Raw genomic sequence first — 15728 nt, 5'->3', positions numbered from 1 at the left:
ATTGACAATCAAGTGATTGTGCAAACATGTTTGCATTCTCTCTGGTGGACACCTGGGCGCGGAGTCGCGGGGTCACGTGATAATCCTGAGCTTGACGGTTTGGGGAAATCCCAAGCTGACCCCTCTGATGCCCTCCCCAGCGGTGAGCTCTCATCAGCACGTTTAGCCATCCTGCTGTACGAAGCATGGGGTCACTTACCCTGTGGCTCTCAGGGGTAAGAAACCTGGAGAGACCCTGGTGGATCATCGTAGGAAGTCACCATGGATGCAGCTCCCAGCAGGTAGGTAAAGCCCTGGGCTCTGGGATGGGTGCACCTGACAGGTTCCCCAGGCTCAGCTGCTCTCCTGTCCCGCGTCCCGGGTGAGGGCGCTTTGGGGGCGGAAGGGAGGGGGTTAAGCCAATCCAATCATCCCAGGGCCCCAAGACAGCAAGGTTGGCTTTTCAGGAGGTTCATTCAGCCGAACCCCTATCTAAAAAAGCCAGAGGGAAAAGAGGTCGTGCATCCGCTGGGGAACAAAGCTCTGAGAGGAGCAGCCTCCTGTCTTCCTTTGTAGGGTCCAGCCCGCTCTCCGTCTGGGGGGCTGCGGGGGCACGGGCAGCCTCCGCCTGGAGCCCTCCGGCTGCAGCCGTCCATTGTTTGCCCTCATTGAAATGCAAGAGAAAATTAGAATTCACCCGCTTCCTTTCCCCTTTCTTCTGGATTTTAATGAATTCAGCAGTTACAGGCTGAGCTGGGGAGAAAAAAAACTGGCTTTTGAGATTTTTTTTTAAAAAAGACCAATTTTCGTTTCAAGCCTGGTCCTTGCCGTTCATTCATCATGATTCAGGAGGACATTCCCTGGGTGTTCCGTGGCCTGGACAACCCTTTCCTGATTCCCGGCCGGCCTGCCTCGGCTCTCCATCAGCTCACTTCATTTTGATTCACAAGGAGACTTTCTAGAGCCACAAATGGTGTTACCTGTGTACATGACAGACCATCATGAGAATAAATACGTGGGAGAATATATTTACAAAAGACACCTCTGATACAGGACTGTTATCCCACACATGCCAAACTCTTAAAACTTAACTCTTAAAACTTAACCATAAGCTCCCATCAGACTCAAAACTGAAAAGGTAGGAGGTTTTCCTCTAAGCTCGGGAACAAGACAAAGATGCCCACTCTTGTCATTTCTATTCGACATCATCCTGGAAGTCCTGCCAGAGCAGTCAGGTGAGAAAAGGAGAGAAAAGGCGTCTGACTGGGACAAGAAGTCAAGTAGTCTGTTTGTAGATGGCATGATCATGCCTACAGGACCCCCACAAGCCTACCAAGAACTTGTTAGAACACAAATGAATTCAGTAAATTTGCAGTATACAAAATCAGTATACAGAGATTGGTTGCATTTCCATACACCAACAATGAACTACTCAAAAAAAGGAGTTAAGCAGACATCCCATTACAATAGCAACAAAAAGAATAAAATACTTAGGAATCAATGTTACTGAGGGGGTGAAAAATGTGTGCCCTGAAAACTATAAGGCACTGATCAAAGACACTGAAGACGCAAATAAATGGGAAGATATTCCGTGCCGGCAGATTGGAAGAATTAATATTGTTGAAATGTCCATAGTACCCAAAGTGACCTGTAGATTCAGTGTAATCTTCATAAAAATTCCAATGGTGTGTTTTTGTGTAGAGATAGGAAGAACAATCCTAAAATCCACAAGGAACCACACAAGTCCCTGAATAACCAAAGAAATCTTGAATGAGAAGAACAAAGTTAGAAGTATCACACATCCTGATCTCCGACTGTCCTGCATAGCTATAATAATCAAAACAGCATGGTACTGGCATAAACCCAGACACACAGTTCAATGGAACAGAAGAGAGAGCCCAGAAATAAGCCCACACTTATATGACCGACTAATCTTTGACAAGAGTGCTAAGAACACACAACAGGAAGGGAAGTCTCTTCAATAAATGGTCTTGGGAGAGCGAACAGCCACGTGCACAACAATGAAATCAGACCAGTATCTCACCCCATACACAAAAATCAACTCAAAACGCATTAAAGATGTAAATGTGAGACCTGAAATTGTAAAATGCTAGAAGAAAACATAGGGGAAAACCTTCGTGACATTGATCCGGGCAATGGGTTTTTTTCAACATGACACCAAAAGCACAGACAACAAAAGGAAAAATAGGCAAATGGGATTTCATCAAACTTTTAAAAAGCTTCTGCACAGTAAAGGAAGCCATCGACAGAGTGGAGTGACAACCTAGGGGTTGGGAGAAAATATTTGCAAGCAATACATCTGATAAGGGGTTCATCTCCGAAATATAGAGGGAACTCGAACAACTCGGTGGCAAAAAACCAAATAACCCGATTTTAAAATGAGTGAAGGATCTGGGGCGCCTGGGTGGCTCAGTTGGTTAAGCGACTGCCTTCGGCTCGGGTCATGGTCCTGGAGTCCCGGGATCAAGTCCCGCATCGGACTCCCCGCTCGGCGGGGAGTCTGCTTCTCCCTCTGACCCTCTTCCCTCTCGTGCTCTCTGTCTCTCATTCTCTCTCTCTCAAATAAATAAATAAAATCTTAAAAAATAAATAAATAAAATGAGTGAAGGATCTGAATAAACATTTCTCAGAAGAAGATACACAGGTGACAGACACATGAAAAGATGCCCAATGTCACTCATCATCAGGGAAATGCAAATCAAAACCACATGAGGTATCACCTCGCACCTGTCAGAATGGCTAAAGTCAACAGTGCAAGAAACAACAGGTGTTGGCGAGGCTGCGGAGAACAGGGAGCCCTCCTGCCCTGTTGGTGGGAACGCAAACTGCACAGCCACTGCGGAAAACAGTACAGAGGTTCCTTAAAAATTAAAAATACAACTACCATATGATCCAGCAATCCCACTTCAGGGTACATACCTGAAGGAAATGAAATCAGGATCTCAAGGAAATATCTGTGCCCCCATGTTCCCTGCAGCATGATTCACAATAGCCAAGCTATGGAAACAAGCTACATGTCCACTGACGGTTGCGTGGATAAAGATGTGATATATACACGCAATGGAATATTATTCAGCCTTGAAAAAGAGGGAAATCCTGTCATCTGGGACAATAGGGATGAACCTGGAAGACACTATGCTACATGTATTAAGCCAGACACAGAAAGAACAAAACTGTGTGGTACTCACTTCTCTGTAGAATCCAAAAAAAGTCAAACTCCTAAAAGCGGAGAGTAGAATGGTGGTTGCCATGGATCTGGGGGGAGCAGGGGTGACATGGAGGAGACACTGGGGACAAGTCACCTGGGATGAGTACGTTCTGGAGATCTAGCATACAGCAACGTATCACTGATACCATTATAGAGTTGAAATTTGGTAGGAGACTAGATCGTAAACATAATCACTACACACACACACAAGGCAATTATGTGAGGTGCTGGGTACATTCATTGGCTTGATTGATCATTTCACAATAACCTATATCAAAACAAACATATTGTTTACCTTAAATAGATACTATCTTTATTTGTCAATGATATCTCAGTGAAATTGGGGGGGGGACAAAACAATAAGAAAACAATCAACCCAATTAAGAAATGGGCAAAAAACCTGAACAGACACCCCACCAAAGAAGATCTACAGAGGGCAGATAAGTACACGAAAAGATTCTCCACACTTTACGTCGTCGGGGAAATGCACTAGGGATCTCAGTGAGATACCACCACACACCTACGAGAACACCCGAAGTCCCAAACACTGACAACGGCCAATGCTGGCGAGGGTGTGGAGCAAAGGGAACTTTCATTTGTTGCTGGTGGGGATGCAAAATTGTCCAGCCACTCTGGGAGGTTAGTGGTGTCTTACAAAACTAAACCTATTCTTACCATATGACCCAACAATGGCATCCCTTGGTATATTTACCCAAAAGAGTTGAAAATTTATGTTCACCCAAAAATCTGCATAGAGGGTTATCAGCTTAATTCATGATCACCAAAATTTGGAAGCCACCAAGATGTCTTTCAGTTGGTGAATGGATAAATGAGTCATGGAACATCCAGACAGTGGGAGATTACTCAGCGCTACAAAGAAATGAACCATCTAGTATCCAAAATCTATAAAGAACTTATCAAACTCAACACCCAAAGAACAAATAATTCAATCAAGAAATGGGCAAAAGACATGAACGGACATTTCTGCAAAAAAGACATCCAAATGGCCAACAGACACATGAAAAAGTGCTCAACATCACTCGGCGTCAGGGAAATATAAGTCAAAACCTCAATGAGGGCGCCTGGGTGGCTCAGTCATTAAGCGTCTGCCTTCTGGGATTATGGTCATGATCCCAGGCTTCTGGGATCGAGCCCCGCATCAGGCTCCCTGCTCAGTGGGAAGCCTGCTTCTCCCTCTCCCACTCCCCTGCTTGTGTTCCCTCTCTCACTGTATCTCTCTCTGTCAAATAAATAAATAAAATCTTTTTAAAAAACCCAAAAACCTCAATGAGATACCACCTCACACGAGTCAGAATGGCTAAAATTAACAAGCCAGGAAACGACAGATGCTGGAGAGGATGGGGAGAGAGGGGAACTCTCCTACACTGTTGGTGGGAATACAAGCTGGTACAGCCACTCTGGAAAACAATATGGAGGTTCCTCAAAAAGTTGAAAATAGAGCTACCCTACAACCCAGCAATTACACTACTGGGTGTTTAACCCAAAGATACAAATGTAGGGATCCAAAGGGGCACATGCACCCCAATGTTTATAGCAGCAATGTCCACCATAGCCAAACTATGCAAAGAGCCAAGATGTCCATTGACAGATGAATGGATAAAGAAGATGTGGTCTATATATATAATGGAGTATTATGCAGTCATCAAAAAATGAAATCTTGCCATTTGCAATGATGTGGTTGGAACTGGAGGGTATTACGCTGAGTGAAATAAGTCAATCAGAGAAAGATATGTATCGTATGACCTCCCTGATATGAGAAATTTGAGAAACAAGACAGAGGATCATAGGGGAAGGGAGGGAAAAATGAAACAAGATGAAACCCGAGAGGGAGATAAACCATAAGAGACTCTTAATCTCAGGAAACAAACTGAGGGTTGCTGGAGCAGAGGGGAGTGAGAAGGATGGGATGGCTGGGTGATGGACATCGGGGAGGGTATGTGCTATGGTGAGCACTGTGAATTGTGTAAGATTGATGAATCACAGACCCGTACCCCTGAAACAAACATTATATGTTAATAAAAAGAAAAAAAAAAAAGAAACAAACCATCAAGCCGTGAAAAGACATGGAGGAACCTTAAATGTATTTGACCAAGAGCACATAGTGTAGGATTCCCACTACGATATTCTGGTGAAAGCAAAACGGTACAGACAGTATTAGAGAAAACATCAGTGGTTGCCATTGGTTGGGGGGAGGGAGGGAGGAACAGGAGGAGCACAAGGGATTTTTAGGGCAGTGAAAAGACTGTGTGTGATACCATAGTGATGGATACAGGTCATTATATACTTCATGTACAACATCCAGAGTGAACCCCAATATATCTCGGGACTCTGGGTGGTAAGGCGTCCCTGTGAGTTCATCGACTATAACAAATGCACTGTTGTGGGGGAGATGCTGATGGTGGGGGAGGCTGTGCATGAAGGGAGGGAGTCAGGAGGTTAATGGGAAATCCGTGCTTTCTGCTCAATTTTGTTGTGAACCTAAAACTGCTCTAAAAATGACAGTTTGTTAATTTAAAAAGTATAAAGGAAACAATTATGTTCATAAAAATTTGCCTACCAGAGGATTTGAACCCCAGGCCTGATATCCTTTAAAACGAAAGAAGAAGAGGGACGCCTTGGGGGCTCCGTCAGTGAAGTGTCTGCCTTCGGCTCAGGTCATGATCCTGGGGTCCTGGGATCGAGTCCTGCATCGGGTCCCTGCTTCTCCCTCTGCCTGCCGCTTCCTCTGCTTTTGCGCGCGCTCTCTCTCTTTGACAAATCAATCAATCCATTAATCAATCAATAAAATAAATCAGACCCCAACGACAACAGGCCACGTGATTTCATTTCTAAGAAGCTTGAGAACGGGCAGGACTAATTTACGGTGATAGAAATCAGAATAGCGGTTGTCCCTGGGGTGGAGACTCCCCTGGGGTTCTCCCTCTCTCTCTCACTGTGGCGGGGGGTCATGGTCTCAGTCCGTTGGGGCTGCTGTAACGGAAACCAGGGATTGCACAGCTTATAAATAACAGACATGTATTTCCCACGGTCCTGGAGGCTGGAAGTCCAAGATCCAGACGCCAGCAGGTTCATGTCTGGTGGGACCCCGCTGCCTGCTTCATAGCCGGGTCCTTCTTGCTGTGTCCTCGTGTACTGGAAGGAAGAGGGACCTTCCTGGGGTCTCTCTCTCTCTCATTTTTTATTTTTTTTAAAAAGATTTTATTTATTCATTTTGACAGAGAGAGAGAGACAGCGAGAGAGAGGGAACACAAGCCGGTGGAGTGGGAGAGGGAGAAGCAGGCTTCCCGCGGAGCAGGGAGCCCGACATGGGGCTCAATCCCGGGACCCTGGGATCATGACCTGAGCCGAAGGCAGACGCTTAACGACTGAGCCACCCAGGTGCCCCTCTCTCTCTCTCTTTTAAAGATTTTATTTATCTATTTGTCAGAGAGAGAGCGAGCACAAGCAGGGGGAGCGGCAGAGAGAGGGAGAAGCAGGCTCCCCGCAGAGCAGGGAGCCCGACGTGGGGCTCAATCCCAGGAGCCCAAGATCATGACCCGAGCTGAAGGCAGACGCTTAACCGATTGAGCCACCCAGGCTCCCTGAGGTCTTTTTTGTAAGGGCACTAATTCCATTTACATGGGCTCCACCCTCACGACCTAATCACCCCCCAAGGTCACACTTACTATACCATCTCACTGGGGAGCAGGATTTCAACATATGAATTTGGGGGGGACACCGTTCATCCCATAACACCTGGTTTAACTCCATAGAGAAGCAGAAGATCAAGCTGGCTGGACAGCCAGGGTGGAGGCGTCCCCCAGGTGGGTGGCGAGCACCCAGCTTGCGGTGGTCCCTCCCTGCAGCAGGTGCTGACTCTGGCCAGAGGGAGGAGCTCGGGACGGCCGGCAGCCCCCGGAGCTGTGCAGGAGCCTGCATGGTGAGGTGGCTGGGACTGCAGGAGTCAGCTGAGCACAGCCAGCAGCCCCCTGCTACTCCAGGACCAGCGTCCAGTGCCCCCCAACCCCGTCTGAGCTCGTGGACACAAACGCTGACCTTCAGAGGGGAAGGCCCACTGCAGTAAAAGTGAATGGGCCAGTGGGGTCGGTGATTTGTGTCTGTCCACACCGTCCCCTGCAGCCGTGTTCCCTTGCTCACCTCTGCACGGCTGGGACTTCTGCCCTCTGCCTCCACGAAGACATTAAACCCCGCTCACCTTGCATCCCTGGGAAGTCTTTCCAACCCCTCCTGCCTATTGCCCAGCTTGTGTTCTCCCTGGCAAAGTAGCATAGAAATCTCATCTGTGGGTCTGTTTCCCCCACTTGGCACCAGACCCCATGGAGGCAGGGGCAGGGGTTGGGGGTGGTGGTCGTGCATCTTGTTCACTCTTGAATATCCAGTCCCTGACACGAGGCTTGTTCAACACTGCAAACATTCTCGTGCCGGAAGGTCCAGGTTCAAATTCTGCCTCTACCATTTTCTGGCTGGGTGATCTCGGGCAAGTTACTTAACTGGCGACCTGTGCCTCTGTTTTCTCATCTGCAGAATGGGAATGATGGCAGTACCTTATCACAGCTGTGTGAAATATGACAATTATCACTCAAATGGGGGTCGCTTTTTCTGATAGTGACGGGGCCCCAAGAGGAGACAGCATCATTAGCAAGATTTCACGGTGTCTTCATTCTCCCAGGCTGCTGTGAAGTCTTTAATAGGCAATAATGTATGGAAGGACTTTCCTTCACTTTTGAATTCATTTTTAGTCATATAATCACCATGCAGATGCATTTTCCATCATAAAACCAGAAATCTTGGGGCACCCGGGTGGCTCAGTCAGTTAAGCATCTGACTCTTGATTTTGGCTCAGGTCATGATCTCAGGGTCAGGAGATCAAGCCCCACGTTGGGCTCTGTGCTGGGCATGGAACCTATTTGAGATTCTCTCTCTCCCTCTCCCTCTGCCCCTCCCCCACCAATAACTAACTAATTAACTAACTAGAAGTCTTACTATAAAAACTAAAGTACCAGTCCACCCATCTTTCATTCTGGCCGCATTCTTGCCCTCCACTCTAGTCTGTGTTGCAAACTCCCCATGGTAAGCACCAAGGACTCTATAATGCTGTGGGTCCCGATGCTGCAGGTCGGTCATCTGGACCACGCGGGCGGGGGCTGGTTTCCATGGCGTGATGTCCGAGCCCCAACAAACAAGCTGGGGTTGCAGACCAGGGCACCCACATGGGGCCTCTCCGCGTGGGTAGGGTCTCCTCACCATACAGCAGGGACCCACGGGACCTTGTCCTGAGGAGCAGCTTCCAAGTGAATGTCTCCGAGAACCAGGTGGAAGCTCATGGCAATTTATGACCTCACCTCGAGGATCCCTCAGCACCCTGAATCCCGCAGGTCCAACAGTCACGAGCCCACCCAGAGTTGAGGGAGGGGACTCGGACTCCCCCTCCCAGTGGGAGGCCCGTCAGAGAGCGTGTGGTCCTGTGTGGCAATGGCCATACCTCCCCCCGGGTGCGCCATCCATGTGCACGCGTCGCCACCCCATCGCATTTTCCCGTGGGTTTGCAATCACAGACGAGTCCTCGAGAAAAGATCTCGTGTCTTGTCTTCTTTTCCATGGGGATACATTGATAATCCTTACTATTTTCTTTTTTCTTATTGTGTTAAAATACACATAACACAAAATGTACCGTTGTAACCACTTTGAAGGCACAGAGCCCTGTTCTTCTCGCAGATCTGAAACCCTGTGCCTGTTCAACACTGAGTCCCCACACTCCCCTCCTCCCAGGCCCCAGCACCCACCCCTCTGATCCAGGGTCTTTGTTATTTACAACTTCTCACTGGCTATTGCTGTTGTTACAACTAGCTGACTGTAAAAAATGATCCTAACTTTTATTTATTTATTTGTTTTTCAATTTTTATTATTTTATTATTATTTTTTAAGATTTTATTTATTTACTTGACAGAGACATACACAGCAGGAGAGGGAACCCAAGCAGGGGGAGCGGGAGAGGGAGAACCAGGCCTCCTGCTGAGCAGGGAGCCTGATGTGGGGCTCGATCCCAGGACCCCGGGATCATGACCTGAGCCGAAGGCAGACACTCAACCATCTGAGCCACCCAGGCACCCCTATTTATTTTTAAATTTTTAAAGAAAGATTTATTCATCAGGGAGAAAGACTGAGAAAGAGAGAGTAGGGTTGGGGTAGGGGTAGCGGGAGAGAGAGAATCCCCAAGCAGACTCCCCACTAAGCATGGAGCCCAACACAGGGCTCAATCCCACAACCCTGAGATCACGACATGAGCAGAAAACAAAAGTCAGACCTGACTGTGCCACCTAGGCACCCTGATCCTAACTTTTAAACCCACACTTATATGGTCTGTTAATCTACAACAAAGGAGACAAAACCTACAGTGGGGAAAAGACAGTCTCTTTAACTAATGGGGTTGGGAAAACCAGACCACTTTCTTATACCATACACGAAAATGAACTCAAAGTGGGTCAAAAACTTGAAAGTAAGACATGAAACCATCAAACTTCTCGGAAAAAAAGGCAGGTGTTAAGCTCTCTGACATCGGGCTTAGCCTTATTTTTCTGGATCTGTCTCCTCAGGCAAGAGCAACAAAAGTGAAAACGAATGAGATTCCATTACACTCAAAAGCTTCTGCACAGCAAAGGGAACCATCAACAAAATGAAAAGGCCATCTAGTGCATGGGAGAAAAGACTTGTAAATAATATATCTGATAAGGGGTTGGTATCCAAAATATATAAAGAACTCCTACAACTTAACAACAACAACAAAAACCAAACAACCTGATTAAAAAATGGGCAGAAGACGTGAACAGACATTTCTCCCAAGAAGACATCCAGATGGCCAACAGACACATGAAAAGGTGCTCAACGTCACTCATCATCAGGGAAATGCAAATCAAAACCACAGTGAGATATCACCTCATACCTGTCAGTAGGGCTAGAATCAACAATACAAGAAATAACAAGTGTTGATGAGCATGTGGAGAAGGGGAACCTCATGCATGGGAATGTAAATTGGTACAGCCTCCATAAAAAACAGTAGGGGGGTTCCTAAAAAATTAAAAATAGAACCACCATATGATTCAGCAATCCCACTTCTCAGTGTTTGAGGAACACAAAAACATTCATTTGAAAAGATACATGCACCCCTATGTGCACGGCAGCATTATTTACAATAGCCAAGATATGGAAGCAACCTAACTGTCCAGTGATGAGGCATGGATAAAGAAGGGTGTGGTGCATGTGTATGGTGGAATATTACTCAGCCATAAAAGGGAATGAAGTCTTGCCATTTGTGACAACATGGATGGACCTAGAGGGTATTATGCTAAGTGAATTAAGCCAGAGAAAGACAAATACTACATGATGTCACTTATATGTGGACTCTATAAAATAAAACAGAAACAGACTCATAGAGAACAAACTGTTGGTTGCCAGAGGGGAGAGGGGTGGGGGGTGATGGGTGAAATAGGTGCAGGAGATTAAGAGGTACGAACTTCCAGTTATACAATAAATAAATCATGGGGGATATAATGTACAGCATAAGGAATGTAGTCATAATACTGTAATAACTTTATATGGTGGGGGCACCTGGGTGGCTCAGTTGGTTGAGCATCTGACTCTTGACTTTGGCTAAGGTCATGATCTCAGGGTCTTGGGATCGAGCCCCACATCAGGCTCCATGCTCAGCACAGAATCTGCTTGTCCCTCTCCCTCCCCCTCTGCTCCTCCCTTCGCTCATACTCTCTCAAATAAATAAATAAAATCTAAAAAAAAAAGAGACTTTATATGGTGGTAGATGTTAATAGTTCTGATCCAATTGTGGTGACTTTTTTTTAAGATTTTAAAAATTCATTTGACAGAGAGACACAGCGAGAGAGGGAACACAGCAGGGGGAGTGGGAGAGGGAGAAGCAGGCCTCCCGCCGAGCAGGGAGCCTGATGCAGGGCTCGACCCCAGGACCCTGGGATCATGACCTGATCCGAAGGCAGATGCTCAACGACTGAGCCACCCAAGTGCCCCTGTGGTGACTGTTTCATCATGTATAAAAACATCAGATCACTATCATGTACATCTGAAGTTAATTTAATATTGTATGTGAATTATAATTCAGTAAAAATTATAACTATTTATTTTGAAATAGTTTTATACCCACAAAGAAATTACTAGAATAGTAGAGAGTTCCTGTGTAGTCTTCACTCAGCCTCTCCTAATGTTAGCATCTTACATAAACAGTACACTGACTGAAACCAGGAAATTAACATCAATACTATACCAGTAACTAATCTACAGACTTCATTCAAAAATTTTTTTTAAAGATTTTATTTATTTGAGAGAGAGAGCACAAGCAGGGGGAGCGGCAGGCAGAGGGAGAAGCAGCCTCCCCGCTGAGCAGGGAGCCTGATGCAGGACTCAATCCCAGGACTCTGGGATCATGACCTGAGCTGAAGGCAGACATGTAACTGACTGAGCCTCCCAGGCATCCCTCTTTATTCAAATTTAAGCAGTTTTGTCTCTCATGTCCTCTTTCTGGTCCAGAATTCAGTCCAGAACCCCGAGTTGCATTTAGTCATCATGCTACCTTGGTCTCCTCTGGTCTGTGACAGATCTTCATTCTTTGGTCTTTCATAGTCTTGACACTCTAAGAGGTACTGGTCAGTTATGTTGTAGAAAGTCCCTCGACTTGAGTCTGCCTGGTGTTTACTCATGATTAGATTGAGATGGTGCCTTTGGGGGCAAGAATATCACAGAAATGATACTGTGTCCTTCTCAGTGTGGTGTATCAGGAGGCATGTGATGTCGGTATGTCTCATCGCTGGGGGGCATTGATTTTGACCACTTGGTTAAGGTCTTGTTGGCCAGGCATCCCCACTGTAAAGTTCTTTCTTTTCCCTTTGTAATTAAGAGGTATCTTGTGTGTAGATACTTTGAGACTCTGCAAATATCCTGTTTTACATCCATTTTTTTTCACCCACTAACTTAATTATTGTTGTTGTCAATATTAATTTCCTCCCTTGCTTCCTTCTTTCCTGAAGCATCTATCTCACAGCTAACTTCATGCCAGGTAATACTTGTGCACATCCTAGTGATACGACACAAGGACTTAAAAAAAAAATCCCTTCTTTCAAACAAGTACTTGCAACCCACAGAGAGAAGGCTAACTGGCTACCCACAAAGGGTAGAGAAGAAGCAGGGAATTCTGCCTGACTTTGCATAGAGAGTCAAGTTCAAACACCAAGTGTGGGAGCATGGTGGACCTCTCTTTTATATGGAAAATTACTTTTCTTCTGGCCTGTGGGTATATGGTTGTAAAGGTCTAAATACGAGCATGCTGAGCAGCTGATAAGAAATTGGATCAGAACTATCTGTGGCTGGAAGTCTTAGTTGAGCTGCACCAACTTCAGAAATAGGCCAGTGACTTTCTATGGTGGCTTCATAATCAGTATTTTGTTGGATTTCCTTATTGTTTCTAATACAATTTAAGATGGTTCTTTGGAGTTGTCTAGGTAGACAATCATATCTTTGGCAATATTAAAACTTCATCTTTTTCTTTTTCATACTTGTACCTCATTTCTTGTTCTTGTCTTATTGCATTGGCTGGGGTCGCTAGTATTACATGAAATAATTGTTATGGTAATGGATATTCCTTGCCTCATTTCTGAATACGATGGACATGTTTGTAAATTTGGGATTGACATGTTTCTAAATTATGGCCCGTGGGCCAAAGCCAGCCCACCACCCATTTTTGTAAATCACATTTTATTGGAACACAGCCATGCCCATTCCTTTTGTCTGTGACTGCTTCAATGCCATATCAGCCCAGCTGACTAGTTGCACTGAGACCTTCTAGTCTGCAAAGCCTAAAATATTTATGTGAGTTTCTTTACAAAAGTATTTTGCCAACTCCTCTTCTAAAATTTCAACATTATCAAGTTATCAAGTTGTTTATTTTTTAAATCTGATGCTTTGGGGTGATATTTCTCCCTTTTTCCACTGATAGATTTATTTTTTATTATTTCTGATACGCAAAAGTGATATAATAACATAATCTTACCTAATTTAAAAAGTAAAACACTACACATAGTTGGATGTACCTATATACCCTTAGCTGAATTTTCCTTTCTCCAGCTGAAAGGGAGCAATTATCCTGCATTTGTTTATAAATGAGTTTTTAGAGTTTCATAGTTTACCTCTTGCATTTGGGTCTTTGAGCCATTTTGAGTTAATTTTTGGATATGGTGTGAGGTAGATGCTCAAATTTCATTCTTTTTTTTTTTTTTTTAAAGATTTTGTTTATTTATTTGACAGAGAGAAAGACAGTCAGAGAGGAAACACAAGCAGAGGGAGTGGGAGAGGGAGAAGCAGGCTCCCACTGAGCAAGAAGCCCGATGCGGGACTCGATCCCAGGACCCTGGGATCATGACCTGAGTCAAAGGCAGGTGCTTAACCAACTGAGCCACCCACGTGTCCCCCAAATTTCATTCTTTTGTATGTGGATTTCCAGGTGTCCCAGCACCATTTATTTAAGACTGTTCATTCTTTGGGGCACCTGGGTGGCACAGTTGGTTAAGTGACCGACTCTTGGTTTTGGCTCAGGTTGTGATCTCAGGGTTGTGAGATCCAGCCCCACTTTGGGCTCTGTGCTCAGTGCAGAGTCTGCTTAAGATTCTCTCTCCCTGGGGCGCCTGGGTGGCTCAGTCGGTTAAGCGACTGCCTTCGGCTCAGGTCATGATCCTGGAGTCCCGGGATCGAGTCCCGCATCGGGCTCCCTGCTCGGCGAGGAGCCTGCTTCTCCCTCTGACCCTCCCCCCTCTCATGCTCTCTCTCTATCTCATTCTCTCTCAAATAAATAAAATCTTTATAAAAAAAAAAAAAGATTCTCTCTCCCTTTTCTTCTGCCCCCCTTCCCCGTTCTCTCTCTCTAAAGAGATAAATAAATTTAAAAAAGAAGGCTGTTCATTCTTCATTGAATGGTCTTGACACCCTTGTAGAAAATCTATTGGTCATAGATGTATGGGTTTTCTAGATTCTCAATTCTACTCCACTGATTTATATGTCTATGTTTATGCCAGTACCACAGTATTTTGGTTAGTGTCAGTTTTGAAATCAGGAAATGTGAGTCCTCTAAATTTATTGTTCTATTTCAAGATTGTGTTGTTTATTCTGGGCCCTTTGCAATTCCAAAAGAAATTGAGGCTTGACTTTGCCAGTTCTGCAAAAAAGATCTTTGGGATTTTTATAGGGATTGCATTCAATCAGTGGATTGCTTCGGGTAGTATTGCCATATAGATGAGGTTTTTTTGGTAAAGATTTATTTATTTATTTATTTATTTATTTATTTATTTATTTATCTATTTATTTGAGAGGGGGAGTGGGGTGAGGAGGAGCAGAGGGAGAAACACACTCCCTGCTGAACAGGGAGCCCAACATGGAGCTTGATTCCAGGACCCCAAGATCATGACCTGAGCCAAAGGCAGACACTTAACTGAGCCATGCAGGTGTCTATAGATGAGGGTTTTTTTTGTTCGTTTTGTTTTTTTTTTAAAGATTTATTTATTTATTTATTTGAGGGAGAGAGAGCACATGAGAGGGGGGGAGGGTCAGAGGGAGAAGCAGACCCCCTGCTGAGCAGGGAGCCCGATGCGGGACTCGATCCCGGGACTCCAGGATCATGACCTGAGCCGAAGGCAGTCGCTTAACCAACTGAGCCACCCAGGCGCCCTATAGATGAGTTTTTATATATTTGCTGGTATGTGGTTATCCCTGACTAATATATATTTGCTTTATGTGTTTTAAAATGCTCCGTGTTAGTTAGTGTTAATGAAATCACACTAATATTTCTTCCTGTGGCCTGCTCGTTTTGCTGAGTTAATTCTGAGATTCACTCATGTTGTGGTGCATTGTTCTAATTGCTTCATATTTGCTGCTGTGTGGTATTCCATTGTATGGCTTACCATACTTCTTTATAAGTCTGCTGCTGATGGATGTTTACGTTGGTTCCAATTTTTATAAAATTAAAAAAAAACTGGTTTCAATTTTATATTTATTTTTTATTTATAATATATGTATTATATATTATATATGCATTTTAAAAACTACAATCTCAGGGCGCCTGGGTGGCTCAGTCGGTTAAGCATCTGCCTTCGGCTCAGGTCATGATCCCGGAGTCCTGGGATCGAGTCCCGCATCGGGCTCCCTGCTCCTTGGGAGCCTGCTTCTCCCTCTGCTTCTCTCTCTCTCTCTCTCTGTCTCTCATGAATAAATAAATAAAATCTTTAAAAAAAAAAATAAAAACTACAATCTCAGGGCACCTGGGTGGCTCAGTCGGTTAAGCATCTGCCTTTGGCTCAGGTCATGATCTTGGGGTCCTGGGATGGAGCCCCATGTGGGGCTCCCTGCTCGGCAGGAAGCCTGCTTCTCCCTCTCCCTTTGCCCTCCATCCCCCTCCCCCACCCCCCTGGCTCGTGCTCTCTCTCTCAAATAA

Source organism: Mirounga angustirostris, unplaced genomic scaffold, assembly GCF_029215605.1.
Source record: "Mirounga angustirostris isolate CCGP_5_RB_7025 unplaced genomic scaffold, mMirAng1.0.hap1 SCAF_1, whole genome shotgun sequence".
In the NCBI taxonomy this organism is placed as follows: domain Eukaryota; kingdom Metazoa; phylum Chordata; class Mammalia; order Carnivora; family Phocidae; genus Mirounga; species Mirounga angustirostris.
This window is presented reverse-complemented; position numbering follows the sequence as displayed.